At 37.7% G+C, this 17,567-nt stretch overlaps 1 non-coding gene across 1 annotated transcript; it reads right to left on the bottom strand.

The window, feature by feature from the left end:
• Nucleotides 1-17,056: 17,056 nt before the first annotated feature.
• Nucleotides 17,057-17,160, bottom strand: LOC118980634 (U6 spliceosomal RNA). Its single transcript, XR_005065159.1, has one exon. It is a non-coding gene; the product is annotated as a U6 spliceosomal RNA (small nuclear RNA).
• Nucleotides 17,161-17,567: the final 407 nt, after the last annotated feature.

Raw genomic sequence — 17,567 nt, forward strand, 5'->3', positions numbered from 1 at the left:
TCTACTCTGCTAAGAGTGCTTTCATTCATATGTTAAGGGTTCGAGCAGGAAACCCAAAAACTCTGTTCCTGACAGACTACTCATACTAAACCCTCAGATTTCTTTGAAATGTTATCTACTGTTTGATCCTTGCCACCCTGTATTCCTGTGTATTACAACCCAATAAAAGCCCTGGAGGAGAGGGCTCAAGGCCTTTTTCTCCTCAGAGAAACTGGCCACTACTGGCCTTTTTCCTCAGGGAAAATGGCCACTTCTCCTCCCTAAGCAGATCACATCATGTCTCAGTCATATTTACTCTCATCCATGGCACCCAGGGGGACTTGCGAGGAAAGTGGCCCCACAGTGTGCATCTTCATGTTTTTCTTGGTATTAGAGGAAAAGCACTTAGGTTTTCACCAGCCTGTGATAGCTGTGCGTTTGTCCTACTTGGCCTTTATTATATTGAGGTACATGCCCTCTCTATCTAGTTTATTGAGAGTTTTTACCATGAATGAATGTGGCACTTTTTTAAAAAGTTAAACATTCATCTGTCCTATGACCCACCAATTTCAAATGTGAGACTTGTGTATAATACTCGTAGTGGCATTATTCTTAATAATCCTTAATTGGAAATGAGTATCATATCCACCCACAGAAAATTGGCCAAAATTTAAAAATATGGTATATTCTGAAATAGAATACTACACAGCATTTTAAAAAAGGAATGAATGAATAATATCAATACATGCCAAACATGAATAAGACACATTCAAAGTTGACTGAAAGAAGCCAGGTATCAATGTTTGATTCATTTATGAGAATTTCAAGGATAGGCAAAACTCATCTGTATTGCTAGAAATCAGGAGAGTGATTGCCTGAGGAAGTTAGGGATTGACTAAAGGGAACATAAGGAAACATTTTCCAAAACTCATTGAATTATTTACTTAAGATCTGTACATTTTATTCTACATAAATTTTACTTCAGTAAAAAAATGATGTCTCTTCTTTCTCACTTAAAACTCCCTAGTCTTAGGAGATGAGAAGGTGGCAGCCAAGTAGGTAGAAGCTGAGTCCACTTGTTCTTGCTCCCAGCTTGGATACTTGGCTGATCTGCTGAAAAATAAACTGATCATTCAGTGCAATCTTGGCTGGTATGAAGTTTGGAAGCCAGGGAGTCCAGAAGACACTTCACAGTGGGCAGTAAGGAGATTGTATAGGTTGGAGGGAGATACCCCACATGTGGTACCTGCAGCCCCGGAGAGCCCAGGCAGACATCACAGCTCTGCAACTCCCTCCTCTCCCAGGGCAGAGAACCCCCAGACTGGGAGTGACTTGGGTACACAATGTTGGGGAGGTCCAGGCTACACACACACACGCACATGCACACACACACACACAGAGTGAGCAGCACCCCCATAGTTGCAGCACTGAATACCAACTTGGAGAGTGCCAGAGAGAGGGAGTCTGTCTACACCTGGGTCAGACAGAGGAGGCAGGCTGCAGCCAGACATTATTGTGAGAGACTTTTGGCTTTTGGGGGAGGTAGTATGTGAGGAAAGCTGGATAGTTACTCAGTGCTGCAGTGGGAATGGCCAGAGGGACTTTTAAAGAGGGGAGCAGAGGTGTCCTGGGCAGGGACCCCATGAGCATCTGCCCTGCCAGCAAGGGGAAAGGATTGAGAGCACAAACCCACTGGGAACAGGTGGGCAGAGAAATCAGAAAGGTGCACAGTAAGTGGACTTCTCAGCCCCAGCACAGTGCAGCTAGCAGGCCGAAGGCTGCACAGAGAGGAGAGTCCAGGACTGTGTCTGCTGTGGGGGCAGTAGGCTGGGAACTGGGTGGGTGGGAGTGGAGCACCTGAAATTATTTATAGCCAGACAGAGCCGCCTTCCCTGGGGAAGATCAAACCTCTGGGAAGGGAAGGATGCACCCAAGCCTAACCTGCAGGATAGGAAGCAGGAGAGGCTCAAGAACTCCCTGCAGAGTGCATATCCACAAGACAAAGACAGAAAGCAGAATGTCTAAAGGACCCGTTTTGAACTTCTCTCAGGGAAACAAAATACATTGGTGCTTAGGGCCCTATTCCAATGAGGCCAGCAAAGCAGGGAGATCAGAAATTGGTGCAGTAAGAGGGAATCAGAGCCATGCCCAGCCTCAGCTAACACAGAGACCCGCCATCAACACCATGCAGGAAAGAACTGACTCACACAAATTTCACACCCCCCCCGAAACAGACAGCTAATTCAGCAGAAACTATACATTATTGGAAATAAGCTGGGACAGACCATGACAGGTGGTATAGCGGCAGGGGGAACACACCCACAAGTTTCCCAGAAGACTGAACAGCGCCTCCCAAGGGAGACCCAGGGGCCCCACCCCCCGGATTCCAAGCCCCCTCTAGAGGCACGTGAAAGTGATACAGGTGATGTTGCCAGAAGTTAGATGACCCACCCGGGGACCCTGAGCTGGTGAAAAACCAGAGGTGGGTCCAGAAAAGAGAAGATGGAAGACAAACGCCAAGCCCTGCTGAGATGAATTCCAGTTCGTTCCCCATCAGAAATTGCATTATTTTTGTCTTTCACATAGCCTTTTAAGATCTCCTGCATCAATGATACCCAACTAAATCACTTCTTTGTCTGTTATTTCTTATTCTTTTTATTTAGGTGTTATTTTATTTTTTATTTCAAATCTCACATTGTACCCCTCCCTTGTCTTACTCCATTTTACCTTCTTCCTGCCTTTTCCTATTTTCATCTTAAATCGTATTCTCCCCTGCCACACACACATTATGCTCTGTTTTTATTCTTTATTCTTTCTATTTCCCCTCTGTTTTCTCAAAAAAATCATTCTTTTCTCCTTTAGTCAACTCTCATTCTTTTTTTATGGGTATAAAATATTATATGGGCATAATATTCCTATTTTCTTTCCACCTTTGTAAGTTGTATCTTGTTTGGCATGGACATTACGGTCATTGCTCTTCTTCAACTTTATTCCTTCTTGTTCACTTCTTAAAAATTTTAAATCTCATAGGTTACTCTCCTCCTGCTTTATTTCATTTTGCCTTCCTCCTGCCCATGTTTATTTGAGTTTGGAATTTTAATTTTTCCCTTTCTTGGCCCAGATTCTATTCCTTACTCTCATTATTTCTCCTCCCTCTATCCTCTGAAAATCATTTTTCTTTATGGTAGACATCTCATATTCTCTTTTCTTCTTTTGGATAATATTCTTATTCTGTTTCCAACTTTATTAATCTTTTCTCAGCTCTCATTGTTATTGACCTTTTGTAGTTTTCCTGCAATTTTATCCCCTTTGGAGCACTACTTTTAAAAATTATATTTCAAACTTCATAATATACTCTTTTCTTACTCCATTTTCCCATCACCTTTCCCTGTGTTACTTACATTTTAAATTTTATTTTCTCTCTCTCTTCACCTTGTTTCTATCCCTTACTTGTTATTTCTCCTCCCTCTTCCCACCCAAAATAATTTCTCTCTCCTTTAGTCATCTCATATTCCCTTTTCCTATCTTATAATATTCTTAATCTCTCTCCATCTTTATTAATCTTTCTTTAATTGCTGGAAATATTGCTGTTGATATTGCTGGTGTGGTGGGGGGTACTTTTGTGGGCATGAGTTTGGTTTTCTGGGTAGTGTTGCTTTGTTACCAGTACCTGTACAGCAGCATACAAGACATAGCAGGGGTTGTGGCTCTCAGTCAGCCAGCCAGAGGGGAGAACCCAACAACAAATGAGCCATCAATAATCAACACCCTAGTACAAAAAGAGAACCCATATAAACTGAATAAGGGGCAACCTTAGAGTACCCAGATCAAGAGAGCAAAGAGACTGCACCACTGAGTCCCACAGAACACCTACCACAGAAGGCCAACCTCCATAAATAGGCAGGCAAAGCAGAGGAAACTGATGTATAGAAACAAACAAAAAGAGTCACCTAAAATGAGGAGACAAAGAACCCCCAATTGAAAGGAAAGGAAGAATGGCCAGAAAAAGAAAAATGAAGTTTGAGGCAAGTAATCTATCAGACATAAAATTCAAAATAATAGTTATAAGGATGTTCAGGGAAGTCAGTGAGAACTACAAGGAACTATAACAACATGAAAAGGGACATAGAAACTATGACTAAGAACCAGGTAGAAATGAAAACAATATTTGAAATGAAAAATAGACTAGAAGGAATTAAAAAGCAGGCTAGATGAAACAGAGGACAAAATCAGAGACCTGGTAGGCAAGGTAGAAAGAAATACCCAGTCAGAGCAACAAAATGAAAAAAAAAAAAGACTCAAAAAGAATGAGGATATTTTAAGGGAGCTTCAGGACAACAAGAAACATAACAACACTCACATCATAGGAATATCAGAAGAAAAGGAGCAAGAAATAGAAAACCTGTTTGAAAAAATAGACAGAAAACTTTGCTAACTTGTAGAGGGAAAAAGTTGTACAAGTTCATGAAGCACAGAGGGTCCCATTCCAGATGAACCCAAAAAGGCCTACTCCAAGACACATCATAATTAAAATGGCAAATTTTAAAGACAAAGAGAATCTTAAAGGTAGCAAGGGAGAAACAGCTAGGAACATACAAGGGAGCTCTGATAAAGCTATCACCTGATTTCTCAACAGAAACACTACAAGCCGGAAGGGACTAGCATGAAATATTCCAAGTGATGAAAGGCAAGGACCTACAACCAAGACTACTCTATTTAGGGAAGCTGCCATTTAAAATGGAAGGTGAAATAAAGTGCTTCCCAAGCAAAGGAATGCTAAAAGAGTAATCTCCACAAAGCCAGCACTGCAAGGGATGCTAAAGGGACTGCTATAAAAGGAAAGAGAGACAGAAGAACACAGGTACAGTAAAAATGGCAAAAAATAAGTACCTATCAATAATGATATAAAATGTAAATGGATTAAATGCTCCAATCAAAAGACATAGGAAAGCTGTATGATAAGAAAACAGGACCTGCATATATGCTGTCTACAAAAGACCCACCTCAGAGTAAAAGATCTACACAGGTTGAAAGTGAAAGGATGGAAAAAAAATATTCCAAGCCAATGGACACAAAAAGAAAGCTGGAGTAACAATTCTTATATCAGACAAAATAGACTTCAAAACAAAAGCCATAAAAAGGGACAAAGAAGGTCACTACATAGTACTTAAGGGAGTAATCCAACAGGATGATACAACCCTTGTTATAATATATGCACCAAACATAGGAGCACCTAAATATATAAAGGACATCTTAGAGGTCTTAATTTCAACACCTCATTGTCAGCAATGGATAGATATTCCAAACAAAGAATCAACAAGGATATTGTGGCACTAAGTCGGACTCTAGGTCAAATGGACTTAGTTGATAAATACAGAACCTTTCACCCCAAAGAAGCAAAATATACATTTGTCTCAAATGCACATGGAGCATTTTTGAAGATAGACCACATGGTAGAACATAAAACAAGCCTCAACAAATTCAAGAAAATCGAAATCATATCAAGCATGTGCTCAGATTACAATGGATTGAAATTAGAAACCAACATCAAGGACAAACTCAAAAACATTCAAATACACAGAGATTAAATAACATGGTATTAAATAATGAATGAATCAACAGTGAGATCAAGGAAGAAATCAAAAAATATCTGGAAACAAATGAAAATGAACACATGACAACCCAAAACCTATGGGCAGTACTGAGAGGAACAACAGCAAACAAAGCTCAGAGCAAGTAGAAGGAAGGAAATAGTCAAGATCAAAGCAAAATTAAATAGCATAGAGACTAAAAGACCAATTCAAAGGATCAATGAATCCAGGAACTTGTTCTTGGAAAAGATAAAGGAAATTGACCAGCCTTTAACCAGACTCATCAAGAAACAAAGAGAGAGGACCCAATAAATAAAATCAGAAATGAAAGAGGAGAAGTTACAACTGATACCACAGAAATACAAATTATTGTAAGAAATTTACTATGAACAACTATATGCCAAGAAATTAGACAACCTGGGTGAAATGGACAAATTTCTAGAAACATACAATCTTCCAAAACCGAATCAAGAAGAAGTAGAAAGACTGAGTAGACCGATAACAACTAGCGAAATTGAAGCAGTGATCAAAGAACTCCTGGGACACAAAAGCCTTGAACCAGATGGCTTCACAGGTGAATTTCACCAAACATTTAAGGAAGAACTAACTCCTATACTTCTCAAACTCTTCCAAAAAGCTCAATAAGAGGGAAGACTCCCAAACTTTTTATATGAGGCCAGTATAATTCCAAAACCAGGTAAAGACACAACAACAACAACAACAAAAACTACAGCCCGATATCTCTAATGAACATACATGCTAAAATCCTCAACAAAATTTTGGCAGTCCAGATTCAGTAATACATTAAAAAAAATCATACCCCATGATGAAGTGGGATTTATCCCAGGGATGGAAGGGTGGTACAATACTCACAAATCAATACATGTAATACACCACATAAACAAAATGAAGGACAAAAACCACACGATCATATCAATAGATGCTGAAAAAGCATTTGATAAAATTCAGCAACAATGTATGATCAAAACACTTAGCAAAGTGGGAATAGGGGAGGATACCTCAGCATAATAAAACCTACAGCCCACATTATACTCAAGGGGAAAAAAGTAAAAGCTTTCCCCTTAAGAATAGGCACAAGACAAGGGTGTCTGCTTCCACCACTCATATTTAATATAGTACTGTAAGTTTTAGTCACAGTGATCACACAAAAAAATAAAAGGCATCCAAATTGGAAGGTAGGAAGGAAAACTGTCATTATTCACAAATGACATGATAGTGTACATAGGAAACCCTATAGTGTCCACCAAAAAACTACTTGTCCTAGTAAGTGAATTTGGCAAACTAACAGGATGCTAAGTCAGCATTCAGAAATCAAGGGCATTTGTGTACACCAACAATGAAATATCAGAAAGAAAAACTAGGAAAAACATCCCATTTACTATAGCAAAGAGAGAAATAAAGTGTTTAGGAATAAATTTAACAGAGGAGGTAAAAGACATATACTCAGAAAGCCATAGAACACTGAAGAAAGAAATTAAGAAAGATACAAATAAATGCAAGCATATACTGTGTTCATGGATTGGAAGAATTAAAATCATTAAATGCCCACACTACCCAAAGCAATTTGTAGATTCAGTGCAATTCCTATTAAAACACCAATGGCATATTTCACAGGTTTTGAACAAATATTCCAAAAATTTATGTGGAACAAAAAGAGACCCTGAATAACCTCAGCAATATTGAGAAAGAAGAACAAAGCAGGAGGGATCACAAAACCTAATATCAAACTATGTTATATGAACACTGGACTCAAATCAGTCTGATACTGGTATAAGAACAGACACATAGATCAATGGAACATTAGTAGAAAGCCCCAAGATTAACTCATGTCTCTAGGGTCAATTAGTATTTGACAAGGGGTGCAGGAGCATACAATGGAGCAAAAATGTCCTCTTCAGTAAATGCTGTTTAGAGAACGGAACAGCTACATGCAAAGAAAGAGAGAGAGAGAGAGAGAGAGAGAGAGAGAGAGAGGGCGAGAGGGAGAGAGAAGGAAGGAAGGAAGGAAGGAAGGAAGGAAGGAAGGAAGGAAGGAAGGAAGGAAGGAAGGAAGGAGAAAAACTAGACCACCAACTTACACCACACACCAGAATAAACTCAAAATGCATAAGACACTTAAATATAAGTGTGACACCATAGAGGTCCTAGAGGAAAACATAGGAAAATTTCATATATCCCTTGTAGCAATATATTTGTCAATATATCTCCTGGGGCAGGGGAAATAAAGGAAAAAAACAAATGGGACTACATCAAACTAAAAAGCTTCTGCATGGCTAAAGAAACCAACATCAAAATGAAAAGGGAATTGACCATGAAAAGATGCTCAATGTCATTAGCCATCAGAGAGACACAAATTAAAACCATAAAGAGATATCACCTCACACCTATAAGAATGGCTATCATTAATAAATCAACAAGCAACAGTGCTGGCGAGGATATGGAGAAAAGGGAACATTATTGGTAGGAATGCAGGCTGGTGCAGCCACTGTGGAAAACAGTATGGAATTTTCTCAAAAAACAAAAAATGTAACTGCTTTTTGGCCCAGCGATTCCACTGATGGGAATGTACCCTAAGAATCCTAAATTATCAGGATCCATTATCATACATTATCAAAGAACATGTGTGAATGGCCCATGAACATGGACAACAGTGTGAAAATGACTACAGGAGCAGGAGTTGAGATGGGCAGAGGGGGGCAAAGGGGGAAAAATTGGGACGACTATAATAGAATAACAATAAAAATGATTTTAGAAAAACAACTTGCCAGCATAAATTCTTTAGTATCCTAAAGAATACTAGAAGACCACTTTAGCATTCTCGAATTCTAGCATGGCTTTTTCCCAGCTTTCTTTTTTTATTTTTTGTTTACTAATGTTTTTAGTGAAGTACATTATATAGTATTCATTGGCATGAATTCCATAAGAGGTCAACTTTCAGAATTTTTGCAATTGAAAAATATCTTCTGCCTTCAAGATTATGTGATGGTGTGGTTCTGTATTTGAATTCTAAGTTTTTAAAATATATTACTGTATGGATTTCTTGCATATGTACAGTCATAGGCTAGTCTGCTCAAATGTTTTTGTAGGTAACCTGTTTTGCTCTAGTTCCTCCTTCTCTCCCTCCCTCCCTCCCTCCTTCTCCCTTCTTTTATTTTCTTTCTTCCTTTTCTTTTCCTTCCTTCCTTCCTTCCTTCCTTCTTTCCTTCCTCTTTCTCTTTTCTTTCTTTCTTTCTTTCTTTCTTTCTTTCTTTCTTTCTTTCTTTCTTTCTTTCTTTCTTTCTTTCTTTCTTTCTTTCTTTCTTTCTTTTCTTCCTTCCTTCCCTCCTTCCTTCCTTCCTTTTTTATTTCTTCCTTCATTAATTTTTTGACACTTTATCCTTATCAAAATTTTCAGTTACATATATCTGATACACCTTTTCTCACATGACTTCTGCTAGACTTTCAGTGGACTCGTGTATCTTATCTTTTAACCTTTTTCTCATAATTCGTTACATTTTTATTTTGTACTCTATTACAGAAGAATCCGTCCAGGTTAACTATTTAATCTTCACTTATTTCTATTATGTAATTCAGGTCAAGTACTGAGATTTATTTGTGGAGTTGGGAATAGATTGTTGCGATTGTTTTTATTCAAAATTTTGATCACTTTTTCCTACTAACTTTTTCTTGTGATGTCCTCTCATCTCTCTGAGGATACCAATAACTGTTGGAGTTTCCTCCAGTCTTCTTTGCATACTCTATTTCCCCCAGTGTTAGTTCTTTTTCATGCTGTTGGTTTCCTCAAGTATCTGGTGGTTCTCGAGCATATATTTATATTTATATTTATATTTATATTTATATTTATATTTATATTTTTGAGATACATTTCTATTTCAATGCTTTCAGATGAGAAATATTCCTTTAACAAATTGAGAATTCTTGTTTTCCTGGAAGTGAATATAGATTCCCAAGGTTGTGCAGAAAAAGAGATGTGTAAGCAGGTTGGTTTTTCTTATGGTAAGTAGTTACCTTCTCTCGTGGGCACAGGGTTCCCATCTTTATCGGCTGAAATGTATGTGGCATACCACTCCATTTCTGTGGCTACACTGTTTTTAGCTCTGAGAATCTTTAATACTAGAACTCATAATTTATTTAGAGGAACTCATAATTTATTTATACTTCAAGCATATTAAAAAAATAACCAAGGTTTCCTCATAGTCACCTAGTTAGTAATCACAGAAACGCAAACTTTGAAGTTTGGAAGGGCCATCAAGATTTGAAGAAATGGGCCCTGGCTGGTGTAGCTCAGAGTATTAGGCACTGGCCTGCAAACCAAAGGGCTGCCGCTTTGATTCCCATTCAGGGCACATGGCTGGGTTGTGGGCCCGGTCCCAAGCTGGGGGCACGTAAGAAGCAGCCATACACTGATGTTTCTCTCTCTCCTTCCCTTCCCCTTTCTCTAAAAATAGAGAAATAACATATTTTTAAACAGATTTGAAGAAATAGGATTGTAAATCAGTAACTTTTCACTGAGGCAGAGAGATGTGTTAGTTTCCTATTGCTGCTGTAACAAACTATCAAGAACTTAGTGGGTTAAAACAACACAGATGTAATCTCTTACGGTTCTGGAGGTCAGAAGCCCTAGGTGTTGCCAGGGCCTTGTTCCTTCTGTAGGGTCTGGGGGGAATCCATTTCCTTGCTTTTTTCTGTCTTCTAGAGGCCACCTGCATTCCTTGGCTCATGGCTCTTTCCCCATTTTCAGAGCCAAGAGTGGCTCTAAATCTCTCTCTCTCTCTCTCTCTCTCTCTCCTCTCTCTCTCCACTCCTCTTCTGTCATACATCTCCTCTGAGTCTGCAACCCCCTTCCTCTCTCTTATAAGGATACTTGTGATTACACTGAGCCCACTCAGATAATTTAGGATTGTCTCTCTACAAGATCCTTAACTGAGTCAATTCTGCAACGTCCCTTTTGCCATAGAAAGTGACATATTCACTGGTTTTGAGAATGAGATTGTGGCCAACTCTGGGGGATCATTATGCTGCCTCTCAATGAAAGCTAAGAGGTGCGTGTCTCTCTTCAGGCTGGCGAGGCACTGCAGTGGGTGATCGCAGGAGCAGGTAGGAAGGAGGTACACTGCGTCCAGGGTGGACTCTCTAATTGTCCCCCTGCCCCCTCCCCCTTGTCTTCCTTCTCCTGTTGCCTCTACACTCACCACTCCCGCTGCTCCTGCCCCCCCCCACGCCCCGTTCCTTCCTTGTCTTGCTTCTTGCTGCTCTTCACAAATGCCAAAGTCATCCTATAGGGATGCAGAAGCCTTACCACCCAATTAACACAATTCAAAGGACAAATGTCAACATTTATACAAAATATTGTCAGAAAGACTATAAAAACCAGGTAGGCTTCTTTATGGGTTCTGTAAAGGCCTGTAAAAATCCATTTTATGTACCAGAAATGACTACATATGTTGTACAATCGAAATACCTCCACTGAATCCTAAAATGTGTATGTGTTGAGCCTGCATTTAATCTAGGGTTGTCTCTTTAGATTTTGATGTGAAGTGCACTTTTGAGGTACTTGATGAGAACCACATGGCAGAGCCTCGCCTCTTAGCGGCAGGATGGGGAGGCCCTTGGCCTGAGCCAGGCGTCTTGTATCACTTTCCTGTTTCATGGATGGCCTGCCTTTCTGTGTATGTAACAGATGCATCTTTCTGAAACAGTGAAATCTGGTGATAGAGACCATATTTAATATATTTAACTAGAGCTGTTGATAGAATTAAACACTTATTAGCTAAGGATGCCATCCATTTTCTACATTGAAAACAGAGGGGGTTTTTTTGTTTTTACTGTTGATTTGGCCAATATTCTTTCCACAACACTGTGCTCCCAAGAAAGGGCAGACAAGCAAAAGAACAGACACAGAACAGAGCCCAGTCTCGGGCAACCAGGGTGGCCCGGCTTTAGCGTATAGCGACTGGTTGCTTCATTCTCCTTCCTTTTCTCCATCTACATTATGTGGACAGCAGGGTCACCTTACCGTTGGCATCATATCTTGATACTATAGTTTATTTCTTCCACGTTTTTACCTTTTTATTTTTGTCTAGGATGCTTTTTGAGTCTCTACAATTTGAAGGTTTTAGATATGAGTCATGTGTGGAGTTCTAAAATAAAAATTGGTCTCTGTTGAAATGATGAAGCTCCACCTTGGCTCTCCGAGGGCTATACCTTTGCTAGTTACAGGTAGGCTTTGTCTCCAGTTTCTCTAAGATGAGAAAAATCAGCATCTCATACTCATCTGACTCTTATATTGCTCAGTCTTTCTAAGTTTCAAGAGGAAGTAAGCATTCTAGCAGGAATTATTTGCTTTTTTTTAAAACTTTTCCCCAAGATTCACTGAGCTTCCCCCAGTTTTGGAAACTTGTATTTCTGCATGAATTGTTGAGCTATGACTGTTTTTTTTAAGGATGTATTTCTAAAAGAGAATTGTTACTTGGGTGCAAAATTTAAAAGAGCAGAATAAGAAGACAGCTTTTCAGAGCAACTGTCATCATATTTTTTCAGCTCTGCATCCCAGAAAACACAAAATCATTATATGAGAAACACAAGTAAGAGATTTTCTCTGGAAACCAATAACAATAACAACAAAAATCCCTTACATTGCAAAAAATTAAATAGATTATAATTAAGGAAATATTTAAAACAAAATTCAGCTGTTAATCTAAATGCTGGTGTTTTTATCCTGTTTATGAGAGGGTTATGTTGAAAAGACTCAAAGAGAATGCCTCAGGATAAAATCAAAATACATTAATTGTATAATTTTCACGGATAATCTCCAGAGCAGAGGTGCATTCTGCTTGGCTCATATAATTATCATACTAGTGGTAAAAAGAGCAAAAGAAGCTTTATTTAAATAGGAAATTACAAGTCAGCTAATGTCATCCTGGAACACTATAAGCTCAAGTATTTGTTGCAAGAATTGATTGGAAAACACCAGGATGAAATTTAATGACATTTATTTTTAAATAAACTTAGGTGAAAATTATATTAAATTACACAAACAGTATAAAATCATTTTAGAATTAGAACATGTAGCTAACCAAGGATATGAACAGGTAAGAACAAGCTTACATAGTACTGATCCTGATTTTTGACCCCCCAAATCACTCTCAAAAGAAAGACTAAAGAAATTAAATTTGGGGGAGTAAAGTAAGGCATCTGAATTTAGGAAAAGGCCAACTACCTTGTTCAAACATCATAGAATTCCTGCTTCATAAATTACAGTTTAGACCAAGCGAAAGAAGGTGCAGAGAACTGTGGATCTCTTCCTTTTCTGAGAAAGCTGTGCAGTATTTTGGCAAGTAAGAAAAGGACATGCTGGCGGTCGTGGTGGTGGTAGGGGAGCGACCCTGTAAGGGACAGGTCTGGAAACACTGGTGGATCCTTAGAGGGACTGACACCCTGTAGTCCCAGCTTCCTGCAGGTCATAGGGAAGGTAGGGTCTGGAAATGGCGGTGATGGATGGAAAAGCAAGTAGTTCTTCCTTACCAGGTTCCTGTCCTCTGCTGGCTTCTTCAAAGGGTGTGAGCTTCTCACCGCTTGGGGATTTCCCTAATCCTCTGGGGTTGGGTTCTAAAAATAGACCAAGGAAGAAACGGGGTCAAATTTCCTTGGGGTTATTTCCACAGCTTTGGACCAATAGCAGCAAAGAGAAGAGTGGAAGGAGAGCTATGACACCCTCACCAAACAGAAAGCAAATGCTCACTAATTTTTTTTTAACCATGAAGTTCTTGGTAATATGGATGGTTAACATTGCTTCAGAGAAACAAATAAGAAATGAAAAATAATATAGTAAAGCCAGAAAATTGAATAAAAAGATGATTTAAACAAATTCAAATATATAAATAATCATGACCAATATAGATGAACTAAAATTGTAAATGAAAAAATAGAGAATGATGGAATGGATTTTAAAAATCCAGTTTTATGCTCATTTATAAGATAATCTAATACATAGGGCTATATAGAGGTAGTATGTAAAAGAATATGAAATATATGTTAGGTAAATGCTAATTAAAAGAAAGGTGGCATAACTTATTAATTATTATAAAACTATAAAATATGTACTTTAAAATAAAAGGCACTGTTAGGTATACAGATGTTTATTACATAATAGTAAATGTTCAATCCACCAATAAGATTTATAAATTACATTAAAAATTCTAAACATGTATATACATACTAAATTGATTTGAATATATACAAAATTGATAAAACTACAAGACAAAAATCAACAAATCCAATGCCACGGTAGAGAATTTAGGAAATATGTAGTTGTTGATATATTTTTTAAAAATCCAGTTAGAAATATAGATTTGAATCTCACTCTTAATAAGCTTGATTTAATGGACAAGTTTAACAGTTATAAAAATTCATTATTCTGTAAGCCATAGAGAAAATCTCAACAAATTTCAAAGAATAGGTATTATACTGACCAAAATATATCAGAATTTAATGACAAAAACAAGTCATTAAATTTTTGACTCCTTGGAGATTTAACAACCTATAGTTTTAAAAATCTGATGACCAAAATTTGAAAATACTTAAAACTGAATGACATTCTTTTCAATCACATGAATATTTTAAAAATGATCCATATATTGTGATTCTCTGAACACAATGAATTAAACAATGAACAAAATGTAACTAGAAAAATCCTAATCTAATTACAGTTTTTAAATTATACTTTTGAATAACCCATGTGTCAAAGAAGAAATCATAATAAAAATTAGAAAATGTTATAAACAATAACAGAAATACTTTGTATTAAAATACATGTTATATTGTCTTTACTACGTTAAAACATATTGCAGAAAATGTATAACCATTAATCCATACACTTTTAAAAAAATGCTGAATATCAATGTCAGGCAAAATAAACTATCAAAATAAACCAAAGAAAGAAGGAACAAGAAAAGTCATATTTTACAACAGTGAAAACATAGTTACATACAATAATACAAATAACAATTTAGTAATGTTAGTGGGAAAAGACTACATTTAGCATTTGCATTTATTTGTAATGGTTTATATAATAAATAACAATGAAATTTACCATCTTAACCATTTTTAAGTGTATTGCTGTGAAACATATCTAAAAACGTTTTCCTTTTGTAAATCTGAAAATATATATCCACGAAAATACTCCCAGTCCCCACCGCCCCCCCCCCCCCCCCCCCCCCCGGCTGCCTGGTAACCACCTTTGTACTTCCTGCTTCTGTGGATGTGCCTGTGTTAGACACCTCATATAAGGGGAATCGTACAGTTTTTGTCTTTTTGTGTCTGGTTTATTTCAGTTAACATAATGTCCTCAAGGTTCATCCATGTTGTAGCATGTGTCCGAATTTCCTTCTTTCTTAAGCCTGAATAGTATTCCACTGTATGTATATACACCACAATCTATGTATCCATTCATCTGTCAGTGGGCACTTGGGTTGCTTCGGTCACTTGGCTACTGTGAATAGTGCTGTGATGAGCATGATACCCATTTCAAAAAAGTTTAAAGAACATTCAGAACTAAACAAGTTTTCAAAATCATGTTAAATAAAACATTCTAAGATACCAAGAGAAGGTTAATAGAAAATTCAAGGTGGTTGGTAATTTTAGGCGGGGTGTTTGAAGGCCAGGGTATAAAATGGGTCAGAGTGATGATCAAAATTATTTACTTGGCCAAGCACTCATAACTCTTCATAACATTATGATAAATGTAGAAGCAAACAAAATAAGTAGGACTGCATGAACCAATGATGATAGTGTATTGTATACCAAAGATGTTTGTTTATTACATTTGTTTGTTCCCCTGAGACTAATTAGAGACACAATCGTGGGTGACTCTCCTCTCTGCTGTGTTTTCATTTGCACATGCTCAAGCAGCTGGTAAATGATTCGTTCAGTTGATTTTTTAAATATATAAAGTTCAGAGTAAATTGCTTTTCCTGACTTTTAAATGGATTTATTCAGAATTGTTATACAATAAGCTGCACATATATAAACAATTTAAACAGTTTCACATATTTATACAGGAAACCATCCACCACCAAGGTAACAGACATAGCACAATTCTCAAAAGTTTTCTGCCCCATGTAACCCTCCCTTCTGATTCTTCCCATCACCCTAAACACCCACTGACTTGCTTTCTTTCCCAATAAAGTATATTGCTTTTTCTAGGGATTTATATAAATGGAATTATACTATGTACTTTTGTTGTCTGGCTTCTTCATTCATGATCATTATAATGAGATTCATTCATGTGGCATGTATCAATAGGCCATTCCATCTTGTTATCAGTATTCCATTGTATGGATATACCGCAATTTTTTTACCCACTCACCTTTCTATTTTCAGCCATTTTAGTAGGTGAATAATCTTATCTTGTACTTTTGATTGCATTTTTCTAATAACTAATAAGGATGAGCGTATTTTTATGTGTCTATTTGCCATCTATATATCTTATATGGTGATGTGTCTGTTAGAATCTTTTTTGAGGTTTTTTGATTTGCATTTTAGACCTCTGATCCATTTTGAATTAATTTTGGTACATTGTGCAAGGCGTGGGAAAAAGCTATGATTTTTTCTTACATGTGGATATCCAATAATTCTAGCACCTTTGTTGAAAGACTATCCTTTACCACCAAGGTTATTTTCATATTATTTCATCTAGATATACTTTGAAATTATGTACACTGGAATGATATATTCTTAGTGTTATATGCACATGTGCTAAGGGTAAAGGAAAGCGAGAGAAGGCCAGGCCCAGAGTTCAGGACAGCAGGAAGGGGATAAGACCAGGAAGGTACCCACAGAGGATTGGTAGTATTTTCATCTTGTTATAATGATGCTGGACACAACGTGTGGTAGAAAGAACTCTAAAAAGGCCCTAAGGACCTCTGTTCCTTTGTGTTACTTCTGTGATTCTGTCACTTAATGTGCAAAAGGGACTTTATAGATGTGATTAAGGTTCATAATCAGCTGATGCAGAGTTACTCAAAGGGGAGAAGCGTCTGGGTGGGTCTGATCCGATCACATGAACTCTCTAAAGGCAGAGTTTTTTCCAGGGTTGCAGATTAGAATGTTAGAGACTCAAAGCATCAGAAGGATTCGACTGACACGTCATTGCTGGCTTGAAGATAGAGGGGGGTCACATGTCAATGAAAGGAGGACTTAAACCCCACAACTGCAAGGAGCTACAGTCTGCCAACAGCAAGAATGAGCTTGGAACTGATTCTTCCCCAGAGCCTGCAACGAGCATTTAGCCTGATTGGTACCTTGATTGCAGCCATGTGGCAACCTCAGCAGAGAACTCGGCCCCACCATGCTGGACCTCTGACACGCACAGCTGTGAGCTAATAAATGGGTGTTGTTTTAAGCAGCCAAGTTCATGGTAATGTGTGATAGAGCAATAGGAAACTAATACACAGGGGCGCTTATTTATTTAATTTTTACACTTCGCAAATTTGTGTGTTATCCTTGCACAGGGGCCATGCTAATCTCCATGTCGTTCCAACTTTAGTGTATGTGCTGCCAAAGTGAGCACCAAGGGTATTTGAATTATTATAGTTGTATATTTTACATATGTTTTAAATGTTCTTTCATGTAATTTTATCATTTAATACACATTTTTGCCTTGTAGAATATTTTTAAATTTTTATTTTATTGAGACACAGTTGATCTATAATATTGGGTACGTATAAGGTATACAGTGTGTTGGTTTCATACATACATTTACTTGTTAAAAAGAAAGCCAGTAATTCTCAGCATCAGTGGGCCTTCTGAGCGATGCAGATGTAAGGAGCAGTGGTGGTGGTGGTGGAGGTGGTGGTGTGTGTGAAAAGAATGTCAAGATTCAACCTACACAATAATGATAATACGTTTTCAAGAGAAATCATGGATTATGGGCCACGCCCAAGCCCTTTTCTATAGTAAGTTTTTTTATTAGATAGC

This window comes from Sturnira hondurensis, unplaced genomic scaffold (genome assembly GCF_014824575.4).
Source record: "Sturnira hondurensis isolate 20B ecotype Veracruz unplaced genomic scaffold, ASM1482457v3 Scaffold0022910, whole genome shotgun sequence".
Lineage (NCBI taxonomy): Eukaryota > Metazoa > Chordata > Mammalia > Chiroptera > Phyllostomidae > Sturnira > Sturnira hondurensis.